General features: G+C 34.0%; 3 long non-coding RNA genes across 9 annotated transcripts; all 3 read right to left on the reverse strand.

Moving 5' to 3' along the window:
- Positions 1–8,031: 8,031 nt before the first annotated feature.
- LOC121791335 lies at positions 8,032–9,849 on the reverse strand. Its single transcript, XR_006048524.1, has 4 exons — positions 9,759–9,849; positions 8,997–9,092; positions 8,618–8,711; positions 8,032–8,271 (listed from the first exon to the last, which is right to left on the reverse strand). It is a non-coding gene; the product is annotated as an uncharacterized LOC121791335 (long non-coding RNA).
- A 107-nt stretch (positions 9,850–9,956) lies between these two features.
- Positions 9,957–18,431, reverse strand: LOC121791332. 7 transcript variants are annotated; one of them, XR_006048520.1, is made up of 9 exons: positions 18,183–18,431; positions 14,753–14,913; positions 13,860–13,957; positions 13,459–13,557; positions 13,311–13,380; positions 12,724–12,775; positions 11,096–11,184; positions 10,353–10,700; positions 9,963–10,074 (listed from the first exon to the last, which is right to left on the reverse strand). It is a non-coding gene; the product is annotated as an uncharacterized LOC121791332 (long non-coding RNA). The 7 variants fall into 7 exon arrangements; XR_006048518.1 differs by adding an exon at positions 13,657–13,738 and having other exon boundaries at positions 10,353–11,184; XR_006048517.1 differs by adding an exon at positions 13,647–13,738 and having other exon boundaries at positions 10,353–11,184.
- Positions 18,432–18,718: 287 nt separating this feature from the next.
- On the reverse strand, positions 18,719–19,814 carry LOC121791334. The gene is made up of 6 exons (XR_006048523.1): positions 19,774–19,814; positions 19,561–19,652; positions 19,390–19,472; positions 19,207–19,305; positions 18,932–18,995; positions 18,719–18,795 (listed from the first exon to the last, which is right to left on the reverse strand). It is a non-coding gene; the product is annotated as an uncharacterized LOC121791334 (long non-coding RNA).
- Between the last annotated feature and the right edge of the window lie 276 nt (positions 19,815–20,090).

A 20,090-nucleotide genomic window follows, 5' to 3' on the forward strand; every position in this document is an offset into this window, starting at 1 on the left:
TAAATAATATAATATAATTGTTTATTTATTAAAATATAATAAACAAGTCTAAGGCTTCTTACTAAGAAGGTCAAAGTAGGGAAATTCGATGAATCCTCATGAGTTTTCCAGTAGGGGACTTGCTCACCAACAACAGTTTTTCTAGATGGCGCATAATTTATCGAGTAAAATTCCGATACACGACTCTTCTGACATTACCGAATTATGGAGATCGTCTAAATTTATTTATTTTATTTCTAATTCAAATTTTCACCCCTAACTTATTCCATTTCAGTGACAAACTGACAATCATAAAGAGGGCTGGCTCGATTGCTAAATGCTATGAGGGCGCCATCTGCGTGGTCTTGAAGCGTGCCCAAATTTCTTGCAGCAAGATCTGCCCCTATATTGCTGATTGCGCTACGCCTCCGCGGGCCGTGCCCAAATTTCTTCTGACTAGATATTGTTGGAGTTGGTCATGTTGCTTTTTTATTACAGGTTAAAATCACAAGAAGCTAAACACGCTCGAAAATCCATAGGAGCACCTTTAGTTGAAGGGTCACTTGTAGTCGAGAAATTAATCGTCTCTTCGTCTGTCCAAATAGAGCTATCGATTTATTAATCTTCTTTAATCATGTTGTGGATCATAATGTACGCGTACATGATATCAACAAGGGCATCATTGTACCACATACGTCCCACACCCTTGATGATAATGAATCGTGCTTGAAGCACACCATTTGCGTGTTCCATGTCTTTCCTAGAGGTCTTTTGTATCTACGTGAGTAGAGCTCTGTTGGAAGTTGTGGGAGCAATTGAACAACTTATTGAGTTGAGGGACTGATTTGCAAATAAGGAAAAGAAAGGGGGCTTAAAAGGTTTGGGAGATGAACCAGCTCAAATCAGTTTGAGCTGAAACCGTAAGCTGTGGGGAGTATATGTGCATCTCCATTGTTCTGTTTTCTTAGTTAGTTAATCAGTTAGATTAGTCACACTTTCACAGTTGTGAAATTACCATGCTCTTCAATATTCATCCGAGAGATAGAGAGAGATTGAGAGATTGTGGTGATTTGAGTGTGTATTGATTGCGTTCTACTTCTGTAATCGAATCTTGAGTGATAGTGAATAAAGTGATCAATCTTCTCCGTGGACGTAGGTGGTAACACCGAACCACGTATCTCGTAATGTGCTGTGAATTTTTGATGTTGTTTTTCGTTTCCATTTGATTTCAATCGGCATCAGCGATTACAAATTGACGCCGTCTGTGGGAATTTGATTGCGATATCGACCGCGAAATTTGAGATGGAGAAGTTCACCTGAAGCAACCATTTCATGCTGTGGAAATTGAAGATCAAGGCAGTTATGATGCAGCAAGGACTTTGGGAGATCTTGAGAGGAGGCGGCGATGCCAAGGCCGATAATGCGGATGAGAAGGCAACGGCGAAGAATCAGGAGCTCCAAGATAAGGCATACAACACCTTGATCTTGAGCTTAAGTGACAGAGTGTTGAGGGAAGTCTCCAAGGAGGAGACGACATCTGATGTTTGGGAAAAACTTGAGTCATTGTATATGACCAAGTCAATGGCGAATCGCCTCTATTTGAAGCAGAAACTTTTTACTTTCAAGATTTTGGAGAGTAAGAGTGTTCTTGAGAAATTGGAGGAGTTTGGGAAGTGTGTGGATGATCTAGAGATGATAGATGAGAAGATCAAGGATGAAGACAAGGCTATGATGCTATTGAATTCACTCCCCAGTTGCTATGAGCAGTTTAAAGATGCGATTCTCTTGGGTAGGGATTCAAAGATAACATATGAAGAAGTGTATTCTGCCTTGAAGCTCAAAGAAGTTCAGAAATCAAGCTCCAAACCTGTTGATGTTGCAGCAGAAAGTCTGAATGTCAAGCATGGTACCAAGAAGTCTGGGAAGAAGAAGTCTCAGAAGAAATCTTGGAAGGATAATAATGGAGCTAATGGGAAGGAGACTAGATCATGCCATCATTGCAAGAAGCCCGGGCACCTCAAGAAAGATTGCTATGCACTTAAGAAGAAGTTGGCAGAAGAAAAGAATGCTCCAGATACATCAGATGTCACTGAGCATATTGAAGTGGCACATGTTATTAATGTCACAGATAGGAAGATGTCAAATTCATGGGTGATGGACTCTGGTTGTAGTTTTCACATGACCTCAAACAGAGACTGGATCATGGATGTTAAGGAATCTGATGGCTCAGTGCTTCTGGGAAATGATCATATATGTCAGGTTAAAGGAAAGGGGAAAGTGAAGTTCATCATGGAAGATGGAACTTTCAGAATTCTCATAGAGGTGAGATATATTCCAGAACTCAAAAGGAACCTGATATCTTTGGGGATTCTAGAAAACAAGGGATTTGAGTTTGCTTAAAGAAATGGAATTATGAAGGTGATGAAAGATGGGAAGGTCGTGATGCAGGCTAAGAGATAGAACAATCTATACTATCTGCAGTCAAAGGCCATATGTAATGAAGTGAATCTCACAGAGAAGCTGGAGCTTAAGATCTGGCACAAGAGGCTGGGACATGTGAACCTCTCTGGACTGAAAGAATTGATCAAGTCTGGGTTATAGATGCCAACTCTGAAGAAAGTGAGGAAGAAAGTGAAGGGGATTAAAAGGCATAGAACCATGCCTAATAATTCCCAACAGAACGGTGTGGCAGAGAGGGCCAACAAGACTATACTTGAGAGAGTAAGATTTATGCTTTTGGAATCTGGATTACCTAAAAGTTTATGGGGGGAAGCTGCAGCTACGGCTGTTGTACTAATGAATAAATGTCCATCTTCAGCAATTGGTTTCAGCACCCCAGATAATAAGTGGCACATACTATACAAATATGATAAATACACTAGACTTAGTATACATACGTGGCACATACTTTACAAACATTAAACACAATATAAATAAAACACACAAACACGACATAAATAAAACACACAAACACTACATGGATTGCACATACTATACACATTATACACGAAATACACATACTACAAATACATACATAAAATTCACTATTTATACACTACCCAACAAATGCACAAATAAAATACACAATTTATACATACGTGTTACATACTACGAATATTAAACACGGTATAAGTAAAATACACAAACACAATAAATAAAACACACACGCACACATAGCACACGCACTACGCACATATAGCTCACGCACTACAAATACATGCATAAAATACACTACACAATAAATGCACAAATAAATACACAATTTATACATACGTGTTACATACTACAAACATTAAACACGTTATAAATAAATCACAAACACAATAAATAAAACACACAAGCACACACTATACACCAATAACCATACTACATAATATAAAAAAATAACATCATAGCACAAAGTACAAAGTATATACAACACTCAAATACGCACACTTTATACACATACATATTAAACAATCACAATACACAAAATAAATACAGAAAATACAAACATTATAGAAACACCACTTAGTATACATATGCTACACATATTAATATATACTATACAACAAATGTACATATAAAATACTATATTTATACATACGTACCACATACTATAAACATTAAACATAGTATAAATAAAATACACTACACATTAAATGGACGATAAAATACATAAACACAATATAAATAAAATACACTACACGCTAAATGGATTGCACATACCACACGCATTATACACAAAATACACACTAGTACGCAATTCACAAAATAAACACACACACACTTTACACACAATATATAGACAAAATACACTTTTTATACACTATACAATACACAATTTATACATACGTCGCACATACTACAAACATTAACCACGGTACAAAAAAAACACAAAGACAATATAAATAAAACACATACACACTATATCTACATAAAATGAACATACTACGCACTAAACAAAAAATAACACACTCTTGATACACATTACGTACTATATGCATACTATATATCATAACATAAAGTTCAAATTGCACACAAAGTATATATACCACCCACAATATACATACAACGCACATGCTGCTTACTACACAAAAAAACACACATTCTATACAGACCATACACACGCAAGACATTATAGACATACTACACACACTAAACACAAAATTCATGCGCTGCACACGCACCCATAAACAAAATACATGCGTTGCAAACATAGATGCACACTTACATCATACTTAAACGATACACAAAATATTCACTCGTACACAATAAACAAACAGAACACACTACAAAAAAATAACAAAATATACTCAATGTATACTATACACACAATATACATGCACTGCACACACTTCACACAAAGTATACATACACTACAAAAAGTATTCCTAAACATATTATACATTACAAGTAAAATTCACACTATACACAAAATACACTACACGTAAAATTCACACACTATACACAAAATACACATAGTGTCTGCACACAACAAAACACACTACATATACATACAATACATGATAGCACAAAGTACAAAGTATATACAACACTCAAATACGCACACTTTATACACATACATATTAAACAATCACTACACACACTATACACAAAATATATACACTAAATAAATACAGAGAATACAAACATTATAGAAACACCACTTAGTATACATATGCGGCACATATTTATATACACTATACAACAAATGTACATATAAAATACTATATTTATACATACATACCACATATTATAAACATTAAACATAGTATAAATAAAATACACTACACATTAAATGGACGATGAAATACATAAACACAATATAAATAAAATACACTACACGCTAAATGGATTGCACATACCACACGCATTATACACAAAATACACACTAGTACGCAATTCACAAAATAGACACGCACAAAAGAAAATAACACACTTTACACACAATATATAGACAAAATACACTTTATACACTATAAATACACAATTTATACATATGTCGCACATACTACAAACATTAACCACGGTAAAAAAAAAACAAAGACAATATAATAAAACACATACACACTATATCTACATAAAATGAACATACTACGCACTAAACAAAAAATAACACACACTCTTGATACACATTACGTACTATATGCATACTATATATCATAACACAAAGTTCAAATTGCACACAAAGTATATATACCACACACAATATACATACAACGCACATGCTGCTTACTACAAAAAAAACACACATTCTATACAGACCATACACACGCAAGACATTATAGACTTACTACACACACTATACACAAAATTCATGCGCTGCACACGCACGCATAAACAAAATAAATGCGTTGCAAACATAGATGCACACTTACATCATACTTAAACGATACACAAAATATTCACTCGTACACAATAAACAAACTGAACACACTACAAAAAAAATAACAAAATATACTCAATGTATACTATACACACAATATACATGCACTGCACACACTTCACACAAAGTATACATACACTACAAAAAGTATTCCTAAACATATTATACATTACACGTAAAATTCACACTATACACAAAATACACTACACGTAAAATTCACACACTATACACAAAATACACATAGTGTCTGCACACAACAAAACACACTACATATACATACAATACATGATAGCACAAAGTACAAAGTATATACAACACTCAAATACGCACACTTTATACACATACATATTAAACAATCACTACACACACTATACACAAAATATATACACTAAATAAATACAGAGAATACAAACATTATAGAAACACCACTTAGTATACATATGCTGCACATATTTATATACACTATACAACAAATGTACATATAAAATACTATATTTATACATACATACCACATATTATAAACATTAAACATAGTATAAATAAAATACACTACACATTAAATGGACGATGAAATACATAAACACAATATAAATAAAATACACTACACGCTAAATGGATTGCACATACCACACGCATTATACACAAAATACACACTAGTACGCAATTCACAAAATAGACACACACAAAAGAAAATAACACACTTTACACACAATATATAGACAAAATACACTTTATACACTATAAATACACAATTTATACATATGTCGCACATACTACAAACATTAACCACGGTAAAAAAAAACAAAGACAATATAATAAAACACATACACACTATATCTACATAAAATGAACATACTACGCACTAAACAAAAAATAACACACACTCTTGATACACATTACGTACTATATGCATACTATATATCATAACACAAAGTTCAAATTGCACACAAAGTATATATACCACACACAATATACATACAACGCACATGCTGCTTACTACACAAAAAAACACACATTCAATATAGACCATACACACGCAAGACATTATAGACATACTACACACACTATACACAAAATTCATGCGCTGCACACGCACGCATAAACAAAATACATGCGTTGCAAACATAGATGCACACTTACATATATTGTACATCATACTTAAACTATACACAAAATATACACTCGTACACAATAAACAAATTGAACACACTACAAAAAAAATAACAAAATATACTCAATGTATACAATACACACAATATACATGCACTGCACACACTTCACACAAAGTATACATACACTACAAAAAGTATTCCTAAACATATTATACATTGCACGTAAAATTCACACTATACACAAAATACACTACACGTAAAATTCACACACTATACACAAAATACACAAAGTGTCTGCACACAACAAAACACACTACATATACATACAATACATGATAGCACAAAGTACAAAGTATATACAACACTCAAATACGCACACTTTATACACATACATATTAAACAATCACTACACACACTATATACAAAATAAATACAGAGAATACAAACATTATAGAAACACCACTTAGTATACATATGCTGCACATATTTATATACACTATACAATAAATGTACATATAAAATACTATATTTATACATACATACCACATATTATAAACATTAAACATAGTATAAATAAAATACACTACACATTAAATGGACGATGAAATACATAAACACAATATAAATAAAATACACTACACGCTAAATGGATTGCACATACCACACGCATTATACACAAAATACGAACTAGTACGCAATTCACAAAATAAACACACACACACACAAAAGAAAATAACACACTTTACACACAATATATAGACAAAATACACTTTTTATACACTATACAATACACAATTTATACATACGTCGCACATACTACAAACATTAACCACGGTACAAAAAAAACACAAAGACAATATAAATAAAACACATACACACTATATCTACATAAAATGAACATACTACGCACTAAACAAAAAATAACACACTCTTGATACACATTACGTACTATATGCATACTATATATCATAACACAAAGTTCAAATTGCACACAAAGTATATATACCACGCACAATATATAGACAAAATACACTTTTTATACACTATACAATACACAATTTATACATACGTCGCACATACTACAAACATTAACCACGCACATGTTGCTTACTACCCAAAAAAACACACATTCTATACGGACCATACACACGCAAGATATTATAGACATACTACACACACAATACACAAAATCCATGCGCTGCACACGCACGTATAAACAAAATACATGCGTTGCAAACATAGATGCACACTACATATATTGTACATCATACTTGAACTATACACAAAATATACACTCGTACATAAAAACAAACTGAACACACTACAAAAAAAACACAAAATATACTCAATGTATACTATACACACAATATACATGCACTGCACACACTTCACATAAAGTATACATACACTGCCAAAAGTATTCCTAAACATATTATACATTACACGTAAAATTCACACACTATACACAAAATACACTACACCTAAAATTCACACACTATACACAAAATACACATAGCATCCGCACACAACAAAACACACTGCACTACATACATACACTATACACAAAATACATAAAATATACACACTGCTTGCACTACACAAATACACACTTTACACATACATACAAAAAAACATTACACAATGCCTGCACTACACAAAATACATACACACTTCATGATGAATGAGATAATTTGAAGCATATAAGACGGCATTTGTCAAGAGCTTTGTATTAAGCTCAAGTTGCCCCTTCTGGTAACTTGCCTTGGAGGGAGTTATTGGAGGGAGTTATTGGAGTGTCTTGAATGCAGGAACCTATACAAAACAAATGACCATGATAGCACCAAGTAAGGCAAAATGAATAAAATGACAACTGCTTATATGTATAGCACGCAAAATCTTTCTCAAAGTGCAGATATTGCAATGCTTAATGTACAGTAAATACTACAAACAATGTTATAGACCAATTGCGGCTAGGCATTACTAATTAGTTAAAAATCACAAGAAAAGGTTGTACAAAACTTGTTGGTTTTTCAATGTAATTGTAACAATAGATTAAAAGGGTCTGGGAAATCTTTTACTATTATAAATGCAATGAACATTTATCTCTCTGAGAGTTATGATAAAAACTGCATGATGCTTCGATTTTAGAAACCAATACCTCGAGTCCAACAAACTTTGCCATATCCTGAGTTGCCATTGCTGGCCAACTCATCCAGGTATGATACACTTTCAGCTTCACAGAGTTGCAAAAACTGCAGCAGAAAAAATCACACTTACTTTATAGAATTAAGGGTCTGTTTATACAACCACACCAAGCACAAGTACAAGGCATTACTAATAAGTAGTTAAAAATCACATGAAAAAGTTGGAAAATAATTCAGTTTATTTTCAGAGTACAAAACTTGTTTTTTCAATGTAATTGTAACAATAGATCTAAAGGGTCTGGGAAATCTTTTTCTATTATAAATGCAATGAACATGTATCTCTCTACAGTTATGACAATAACTGCATGATGCTTTGATTTTAGAAACCAATACCTCTAGTCCAACAGAGTGTGCCATATCTTGAGTTGCAGTGTTGCTGGCCACCTCATCCAGGTATGATACACTTTCAACTTCACAGTGTTGCAAAAGCTGCAGTAGAAAAATTCATACTTACTTTAAAGAATTAAGGGTCTGTTCATACAACAACACCAAGCACAACTACAAGCACATAAATATTTTAAGGTGTGCTAACTTTACCAGCAGCTCTAAGATTTAAAGACATATATCAACTTATCTTAATTGGAAAGTGCACTCATAATAGATAAAGCTTTAGATTTTAGGTGGGAGATAGCAGCCATGTATAAGGAAATATTTTCAGAGACGATAACTTTTAAGTTCTTGACGGTCGGAACCAGAATCAGAACACCTACATTGCCCCACTACTCCTTAATTAATAAATATGTCACAGTGACAAGGCAAATAATAAAGAAACAAAAGGGGAAAAGGAAAACGAGAAAGTAACCGGGAATTGAGAAAGAATTCAGAAGTGTGAGATTTTAGTTAACTAGTGGGTTAAAGTTAAATGTGCTATTAATAGAACTTGTAATTGCTAACTCATAACAAGGAAGAAAATCCTGAGTAAAAGCAAGGGAAACCCAAAAGGATCAAGATAACCTGTAAACAGAGACTTAAAATTTATAAGACAGCTACATCCAATCACCTCTACGGGAGTTTCTCTTCTCATAGTTGTAAAACCAGTCCCAATGTTAATGTAATCCATAAAGCACACAGCGAGAGAGAGTAGCATAGTTAAACCTGATAATTTAGTTGCTGAGGTTGATCTAGACGACCGTGGTAAATCCGATGAGGCAGATTGTATTGACAGCAAAGCACCACTGAGTGACTGCATTGTGGGTTTTGAGTAGATTAGCTCTCAAAAATACAGTCAAAACAAGGTAAAAATAGAAAAAGTATCAAGTCAACTACATCAAAGTATACAAAGACACTATTACTTGCCTTAGGAAGGGTAGGTGTGTTGTGATGGCTTCATGTAATTAGGAGTGAACTCAGAGAACTTGGTGGTCTCTTTTGCACTGGGATCAAAGAGGGAATTGCTAATCGAGACAAAATGCTGTTGGGTCCAATCAGAGAAAATTGTGGGCGTGCAATTTGAAACCAAAAGGACAAAATTGCAGTGATCATGAGTTCACGCAAATCACTTGGAGTAGAAGTATTATCCACAACCACATAGACAAGGTGAAACCAGAAACCACATATAGGCATGTGGGAAGACGATTTGAAAGATGACATCGAGATAGCACTTTTGTCATGTTTTCTAAGAAATAGTCATCTGTTTCTCATATGCTGGTTCAACTACTTAACAGGAAGATAAAATAACATGTTTAATACCTCTATATGTGGAGCTGAAGATTGAATATGACCGCGTCGGTGAGCAGTATTGGCACTATGGCCACCATCAGGTTCAGTATAAGCCGCTGAAATACTGTTGAGTGCCCTCTCTATACTGTGGCCACTCAATGAGATGGTCCACAAACTGCTCCAATGCCATACTCTCAAAGGAAAACATCAGAATGTTATAAATCCAAGGTAAGACTGAAATTCACAATAATAACATTAACTGATAAACTAGGAAGGAACAAATTTCTGAATCTGCAGGCTTCCTCAAAGCATCTAAAATAGCACGTAAAGCAATACCCCATGTACGGTGAGTCACACATTGATGTTTAATGACTGATCCTGAAGCAGAAGCATTCACAAAGGATAAACATTATAGACAAACTGATTATAACAGGGTAATATTCAACTTAGTTAGGTTGAATAGTATTTTACAATGCTACTAATTTGTAAACCAAAATTTGTTGTATCAATCATAATCATCAAACGGACAATAAAGATAACAAACTCAAATATAGTAGACTACGTATTAAACTGCTTAACTGGCATATAAGAGATATTAAGTCAAATTAAATTGTTGAGGAACTTGACTAAATATATAGAAATCGAAGTAGTCTAGATTCCATCCATTGTAATTGAAGTATTTACTACATAGTAACAACAAGCTGCAGTTTCCATTCCGGCATTGCAAAAATATTAAAATTCAGTCACCCTGCCACAGTAGTGGCAACACTAACCTCATAGAAAGTATCTTTACGTGACACTAATTGGGTGCTCAACCAGCTTCCAAGGCCCATGATTTCTTTTTAGATGCAAGTACAGCAAACTGAATGCCAAAGTAAAAAGGAAATGTGTCTAGTTAACAGATATATTAAGAAGCCAAGATTGCACAATCGATGGGTATACATATCAAAGAAACACTAATATTTCACATATTTGTACACGGCATAGACAAAGAAAAGTAGGATGCTATGTATGTATTAATTAATTATGCTGCAAGGTAGCAAAAGGTGGATTAGAAAAAGATGAAAAACGTCAGTCAAACAAACATAAATTTAATATATGTAACAGTTCAATAATTAGCTGCAAAAGGCAGCAAATAATGAATAAAATAAATATAAAAATATAGGCGCAACAACTAGGAAGCAGAAGACCACGCAAAGCAAGGTCAAAAATCAATAAATAGACTTGTGCCTTCTGTTTTCCACACCTTCCCCCCGTTTCTTATAAGTTAAAAACTCCACCTACCACCCCCGACCTTCAGATCGACCAAGTACATTCTACTCTATTTATGCACTAGGAACTATCACAGAAAACACCTTAGTTGCACAAGAGATAACATTTTGAAAAAATGAAACTAAATGCTTAGAGAGGCCTTCAAGTAGAATGAATCTAAATGCTTATAGAGGCCTTCAAATCAACTAAGAGTGACACGAGAATATGCTAAATTATATCAGTAGCCTCAAACGCAGCAGAATTGGCACACAGCTCAGTAATCTAAATCAAACAGAAATTCTTTCCTGCATACAGCCAAGAAAAGGGTTACAGGTTTAGTGCAACAGGTAGAAGAATTCCAAGGATACACAGCCAAGAAAAGGGTTACAGGTTTAGTGCAACAGGTAGAAGAATTCCAAGGATACAAAAATAATAGACTGTTGTATGTATTCCACTTCCTACAACTAAACAAAAAATTATATCTAAATGTATGTACAAAGAAGAGAATAACTAATCACACATCCTGGTATCGTGAAGATATCGTGTTCTTCAAAATTAGACAAAGAAATCCAACCCTAATTTTATCAGGTACCGACAAGTGTAGAGCATCAGAAAGATTTTGCAGTAGTTCTTCATTGATGGCTTTAGTATGAAATGACACTAAATATCGAACTAAAGTTAGGTTTATAAAAATACAAATATTAGTTGCAGCTTTATACCCTTCAACTCACTGGAATTAATAGTGAGGTGGTCAAAATTGAACTGGAGTAGTAGTATGCTACCCTCCATTCCATTCATTGTATAATAACAAGTTAAATTAACCACACACATCAAATACCCCCAAAACAGAAGTCTTGCTCGCCCTCAAACAACTTAGACAAATAAGCACATTCACAAGACCCAGGATTTGACGACTACAATAAAAGCTCGGATTTCCCACCTGCTGGAAACTGGTTCCTTCTCGCATACCAAAATGCTGAAAACAAACCTCTACCATTGTATCTTTATCAGAATAAAAAAAAACATAATACTCTGTCAATTTAGATCATCTTCGAAACATTCCAACATTTAATTTTGAGTGATCGATTAAATTGTTTTCTTTAAATATATACTACCATCTTTCCTGTCATCTTTACAAGATCAGTCTTACCTTCCTACCTTCCTTTTCTGGCACTAAAATTCCTTTTTATGAAGCGTATTCCCTACAAAACAGTTTGAATCATTTGCAAATCATATAAGACCCCAAGCAAATTAAGTGTTATTTAAACGTGGTTTTTAACATGATTTTCAAATCTTAAGTGAAAGGAAGGAAAAGTTTTATATCATAGAAAAAAGAGAATTTCTTTTGTTTTCTTTTATCATCACTAGAAAAGGTAAGTACTACAGCACCAGAAAATTAACATAAGATGATCTCTTACAAAAACAGTGTGAATCATTTGCAAATCATATTTAAAAAGTTACATAAGATGACCCCGAGCAAAGAAGATTGTCAATCTTAGATTTTCCGAAACAAGCAGGCAGTACTTAAAAAAGTAGAGAATGCAATCATGCACATAATGAATAACTATGGTGAGTCAAGCAAGTTTATTAAAGAAAAAATAAAGTGCAGCTACAAGCAGCACTGTAACCATCTGCTAGAATGTTTCATTATCTAAATTGCAAAATAAGAAATATAGGACATGAAGAAATAATCAATGTCCGATTACAGCATGGAAGGAAGGCATATATTCAAATTACCTCAGCAGTTGTACATCATCTTCATTCAAAAATCCTGGAACTAAAGACTCTGCATGACATAACAGTGAACCTACATGCAATAGAGTATTAGAATATAGATATGTACTACTACTTGATTAACCAAGGGAAGAATTAGAAGCAGGCATACACAAGTTATTGCTAACTGTGGACACTTTGCCATCTGACAGTTTCTAATAGTCCTTCTCTATGACCCGAATGAACATGTTGAGAAACAGATCCTTCTCATCTGGGATTGAAACAAATGTTATTACTTGTTAAATATTACTATCAAGCAGCATACCCTGATTGAAACCGAAAATTACTAAATCATTTTACTCTGGTATACATCAGGAACAAAGCAATGAAGGTTTGCAATCATTTTAATCAACAAAGACGTTCTCTGATGAGCATTAGATGAACGAGGTACACTGCAAGGGGTGAATTCAAATTTATACATTGGCGATATAGGGTGTTTAAGACCCACGCAATAGTTGTAACTGACTAATTTGGTGAAATAAGAATTATTAAGATGATGTAGGTAATACATACATTAATGGTGCATCCTCTTCACAAACTAGAATGTCAGACGAGCACCAGCCAGAAACAAACTCTCCAGAGGGAGTAGAAAGATTGTTGCTAAAGCTTCCCTATTAAGGAACACATTTGTATGGTCAGAAAAAAAATGCACGATTTCCTTGAGAAAAGATTATAACAATTGATGAATCAAAAGAATTGATGTGTATAGTATAGCATACCAATTTCCATTTACTCTTGAGACAAAAACGTCAGATGAAAAAAATAACTGACCATCATACATTGACAAATAGCTTAAACTCTTCTTACTAATCATTTGTATCTCTTTGCAATGACAAAAACCAAATGAGGAAATGAAGTCACTTGAACAGTTCGTGGTAGTTTTTCAATTAGACGATCAAAATGACAAAAATATGCTGGTAAACTTACAAACTCATTCTAGTGCTAAGTGACTTGTGAATATAGCAACTAGAGTTTAGGAAGCCCTCTTTATTCCATTTCTCAAAATATCAGCAAAAAAAATTAGTTGGTTAGGTTTAAGTAAAGAAATTTACCAGCAAATAACATGCAAAATACAAATAAGATTGTCCCCAGACTACATAGTACAAACATTCAAGATAAGATAAGCATGGAGGTGATCATTAAGTCTAAGTTATTGCAGGTGCTCAAACTCTTACCGTTTCATTTGAAATTAAATTTCATAAAATTAGCATCCATTTGTTAAAACAAGCAATTTGATCTCAAAATCTCTTCAGGCACATCATTACTGTGTTCACATAAGCAAAGATATTTTCTAAGAAACTCAGATATCATGCTTTAAGTCTTTTCGACCTTCAATCGTGAAACCTTACCATGAAATCTATAGGACTATAAGATTTTAAAATTAGTTGTACAGATGGAAAGCTTACAAAGTTTATCATAATGAATGACTGAAAATTTGAAGCATCTGAGACGACATCTGCCAAGCGCTTTGTATTACGTTCCAGTTGGCCCTTCGGGTAACTTGCCTCGGAGGGAGCATTTAACTCTCTTGAATCTATACCAAACATTTTTTCAGCAATGCAAGAACCTATACAAAACAATTGCCCATGTTAACAGTAGGGCAAAATGAGAAACTGAAAACTGCATATGTATAAAAGGCAAAATCTTCTCAAAGTGCAGATATTGCAATGCTTATTGTACGGTAAATGCTATAAACATTTGTTATAGACCCAATTGACTGCTCAACCAGCTTCCAAGGCCCATGATTTCTTTTTTAGATGAAAGTACAACAAACCTAATGCCAAAGTAAAAAAGGAAATGTGTCTAGTAAGTACTTGGGAATGAGCCTGTAAAAACAGATATTAAGATGCAAGATTTGACAATAATGGGAGTTATATATCAAAGAAACACTAATATAGCACATATTTGTACAGGCATATGAGACAGAAAAATAGGATACTATGTATGTGTTATTTATATAGCAGTAAGACAGCAAACAGTGGATTAGAAAAAAGTAGAAAAAACGTCAGGCACTGTATAACTCACAAAAATATGGAGTATTATATTTAATAGGTTAATTTTAAATCTGCAAAATGTAGCAAAGAATGAATTAAATAAGTAGAAAAATATAGGTGCAACAACCAAGAGGAAGAAGATCAAGCAAAGCTAGCTCAAAAATCAATAAATATACTTGTGCCTTCAATTTTCCACCCTTTCCACCCGTTTTTTTATGTTAAGAACTCAGTCCCCTACCACCCTCGACCTTCTGATCGACTAAGTACTTTCTAGTCTATTTATGCACTAGGAACTATCACGGAAAACACCTTAGTTGCACAAGAGATAACATTTGCAAGAATGAATTTAAATGCTTAGAGAGGCCTTCAAATCGACTACGAGTAACACTAGAATATGCTGAATTATCTCAGTAGCCTCAAAGCAGCATGATTGCTCTGTAATCCGACTCAAACGGAAAGTTTTTCCAGCATACAACCAAGAAAAGGGTTACAGGTTTAGTGCAACATGTAGAAGAATTCCAAGGAGATAAAAATAATAAACTGTTGTATGTATTCCACTTCCTACAACTAAACAAAAAATTATATCTAAATGTATGTACAAAGAAGAGAATAACAAACAACACATCCAGGCATAGTGAATATATCATGTTCTTCAGAATAGACAAAGCAAGTCCAACCCCAATTTTATCAAGTACCAACAAGTGTAGAGCATCAGAGAGATTTTGCAGCAGTTCTTTCATTGATGGCTTTAGTATGAAATGACACACTAAATATCGAACTAAAGTTAGGTTTATAAAAATAAATGGTTGAACATTGAAGCAAATATTGGTTGCAGCTTTATACCTTCAACCCACTGGAATAAATAGTGAGGTGGTCAAAACTGAACTGGAGCAGTAGTGCGCTACCCTCCATTCCATCCATTGTATAATAACAAGTTAAACAATTACCACAGACATCAAATACCACCAGACATAAGTCTTGCGCGCCCTCAATCAAGTTAGACAAATAGGCCACATTCACAAGACATTAGATAATCCTCTACTTCAAGTCACGTCAAATCACACGAACATTTAGAGAAATTAGGTTGACCCCCAAATTCACTCTCGGGTAAGACTTTAGAAACAAGGAATTGTACACGAACTAATTCCCTAAGAGCTAGGCATCCCAATGCTTCAATGTAAGTTCGATTTTATGTCTTGGGAGTCTCAAAACCATCGTCACTAATTCATAAAGAGAATTTCTTCCTGCTATTCTTTATTTTAAGCACATAAGATCTTTCTCCCAAACTCAAGTAAAATTCATCGCTCACAAGTCAATATGATGCATATATCAAAAGGTCTTATTCATTTGGATGTAATGGGGCTTATGGTAAAGGTGTGATCATATTTGGTTAAGTAGCTTATCACATTTTAATACTCGACACATCCATCATAGCATCCTTCACAACATCCTTCACATCTCACTCAATGCGTGCAAAATTCTGACAGCTCAACACCCCAAACTTGAGATTTTCTACCATCTAAACAAAGTCATCTCATCTTTGAGCATATTTCTGTTTTTTGCTCAATTTTTTTTTCTAGCCTTGGCTTTTTTTACACATGAAAGGCTGCCTTTTATTTTATTTTTTTACTAGCCTTGGGCTTTTTTACACATGAAAGGCTGCCTTTTTTTTACTAGCCTTGGCTTTTTTTACACATGAAAGGCTGCCTTTTTTTTTCTAGCCTTGGCTTTTCTTACACATGAAAGGCTGCCTTTTTTTCTAGCCTTCGCTTTTTTTACACATTAAAGGCTGCCTTTTTATTTTATTTTTCTTTGAAGACACAGCTTTTTTCACTTTGTATCTCAATATAACTGAATACCACCTGATGAATGTTCCAGGACTTCCATCTTTTTTCTTGCCACCATAAATACCCTCCCAAGAATGTGCTAGCATTTTAATTTTAGTGACTAGGGTAGAAAATATAGGCCAACAAATGGATATAATAAGTAGGCTAATATAGTGACTTCAAAATTTTCAACAAAGAAATTAGGCTTTTGGGCTCAACCTGGCTCACTAGGGGTTTATGTGGGGTTAGGCATGTGATAATTTGGATTATGAGGCTTTTTGTCCTATTGCCTAAATCATTTTTATGCACCAATATCAACAAGATTGCAACTCATAAAGCTATCATTCAGTCGATCGGCCCTATGGCTTTTTCAATTAATTTTTCAAAACCGGAATAGTTCTCTCTCCTTAGCTCAAGAAATCGGGCACCAAAGAACACTCTTGTCACTTTATCTGAAGCACGGGAAACCTAGTTCTCCAGAAGTTAGTAAGCAACAACAAGTTTGCAGACCAACCCTCGAGAGAAATGAAGCCTACGCTAATAACCCATAAAAAAGTGGTGAAAGTAGTGACAATCAATAGAGAGAAAATCTTGCATGCATACACAAATAGCAAGTGGTGAAACTCTGTTCATGGAAGCATTTCGTCCTCAGTACAAAGTAGCGTAGTACTAGGGAAATTTTTGGATATTTTATGAAGCTAATATATGTTGTTTATCATTTGGTGATGTGTATGAAATCATTAAAAACTAGGGAGATGCACATATTAGAGAGCCATGGCAGACAACCTCTTGGAAATTTACTCTTAATCATAACAGGTCAATTACAAAAAAATTAATTATCTATAAAATCAACATCAATTACAAAAAAAACATTTAAATTCTCTATAAAATCAACATATCAGGCATGTATAAGAATAAACAGCAGTTAGGCACTCATGTATGAGTAGGAAACATCACAAGTTGAGTATATTAAACGGGTTTGAATGACACCAGAAAAAGATGAGAAGTAGAGTTACCAGAATCCTCAAAGACCAAGATTTGATGACTGCAATAAAAGCTCGGATTTCCTACCGGCTGCAAACCTGGTACCTTCTCACATACCAAAATGCTGAAAGCAAACCTCTACCGATGTATCTTTATCAGAAATAAAACATAATACTCTGTCAATTTAGATCATCTTCGAAACTTTCCAACATTCAATTTTGATTGATAGATTAAATTGTTTTCGTTAAATATATACTGTCATCTTTCCTGTCATCTTTACAAGATCAGTCTTACCTTCCTACCTGCCTTTTCTGGCATTAAAATTCCTTTTTCTAAAGCTTATTCCCTACAAAACAGTGTGAATCATTTGCATAACATGCAAGACCCCGAGCAAATTAAGTGTTATTTAAACGTGGTTTTTATTAACATGATTTTCAAATCTTAAGCAAAAAGAAGGAAACGTTTTATATCATAGAAAAAAGAGAATTTCTTTCGTTTTCTTTTATCATCACTAGAGAAAATAAGTACTACATCACAACATGAGATGATCTCTTACAAAAAAAATATACCTACTCTTTTTTTATCAGGGCCGGGAGTCCAATATAGGAAGCTAGTTGCTCCTGCAGTCCACCTCTTCCCAAGCTCCTGCATGAAGAAAGAAACTTCATTAAAATCTTATCAAGAAGAAAACAGATATGATTATGAATAAAAAAAAACAGATGCATCTAACATTTATGGAAAAAGATGAATGACATCCATATGTTAGCCAGAGAGGTTTTACATGGACTAAATGATCTTCCGATGCAGCACGAACGATTCGGAACTCAAACTGACTTACAAATAACCTACCAAAGAAGATTGTCAATCTTAGATAGCCTTAAATTACATTAAATACCAAATGCACTCATGCACATAATGAATAACTATGGTGAGTGAAGCAAGTTTATTAGAGAAAAAAAGTGCAACTATAAGAAGCAGCATTGTGACCATCTGCTAGAATGTTTCATTATCTAAATTGCAAAATAAGAAGATAGAACATGAAGAAATAACCAATACCCGATTTCAGCATGGAAGGAAGGCATATATTCAAATTACTTCAGCAGTTGTACATCATCTTCATTCAAAAATCCTGGAACTAAAGACTTAACAGTGAACCTACACGCAATAGAGTATTAGAATATAGATATGTACTACTACTTGATTAACCAAGGGAAGAGTTAGAAGCAGGCATATACTAACTGTGGACACTTTGTCATCTGACAGTTTCTAATAGTCCTTCTCTATGAACCAAATGAACATGTTGAGAAACAAATCCTTCTCATCTGGGATTGAAACAAATGTTATTAGTTGTTAAATATTACTATCAAGGAGCATACCCTGATTGAAACTGAAAATTACTAAATCATTTACCCTGGTATACATCAGGAACAAAGCAATCAAGGTTTGCAATCACTTTAATCAACAAAGACGTTCTCTGATGAGCATAAGATGAACGAGGTACACTGCAAGGGGTGAATTCAAATTTATACATTGGCGATATAGGGTGTTTAAGACCCACGCAATAGTTGTAACTGACTAATTTGGTGAAATAAGAATTATTAAGATGATGTAGATAATACATACTCTAATGGTGCATCCTCTTCACAAACTAGAACGTTAGACAATCACCAGCCAGATACAAACCCTCCAGAGGGAGTAGAAGATTGTTGCTAAAGCTTCCCTATGAAGGCACACATTTGTAGGGTCAGAAAAAAAGAATGCACGATTCCTTGAGAAAAGATTATAACAATTTATGAATCAAAAGAATTGATGTGTATAGTATAGCATACCAATTTCCATTTACTCTTGAGACATAAACGTCAAATAAAACAAATAACTACCGTCATACTTGACATAGCTTAAACTCATTTGTATCTCTTTGCAATGACAAAAACAAATGA

The sequence above is a fragment of the Salvia splendens genome, unplaced genomic scaffold (genome assembly GCF_004379255.2).
Source record: "Salvia splendens isolate huo1 unplaced genomic scaffold, SspV2 ctg781, whole genome shotgun sequence".
In the NCBI taxonomy this organism is placed as follows: domain Eukaryota; kingdom Viridiplantae; phylum Streptophyta; class Magnoliopsida; order Lamiales; family Lamiaceae; genus Salvia; species Salvia splendens.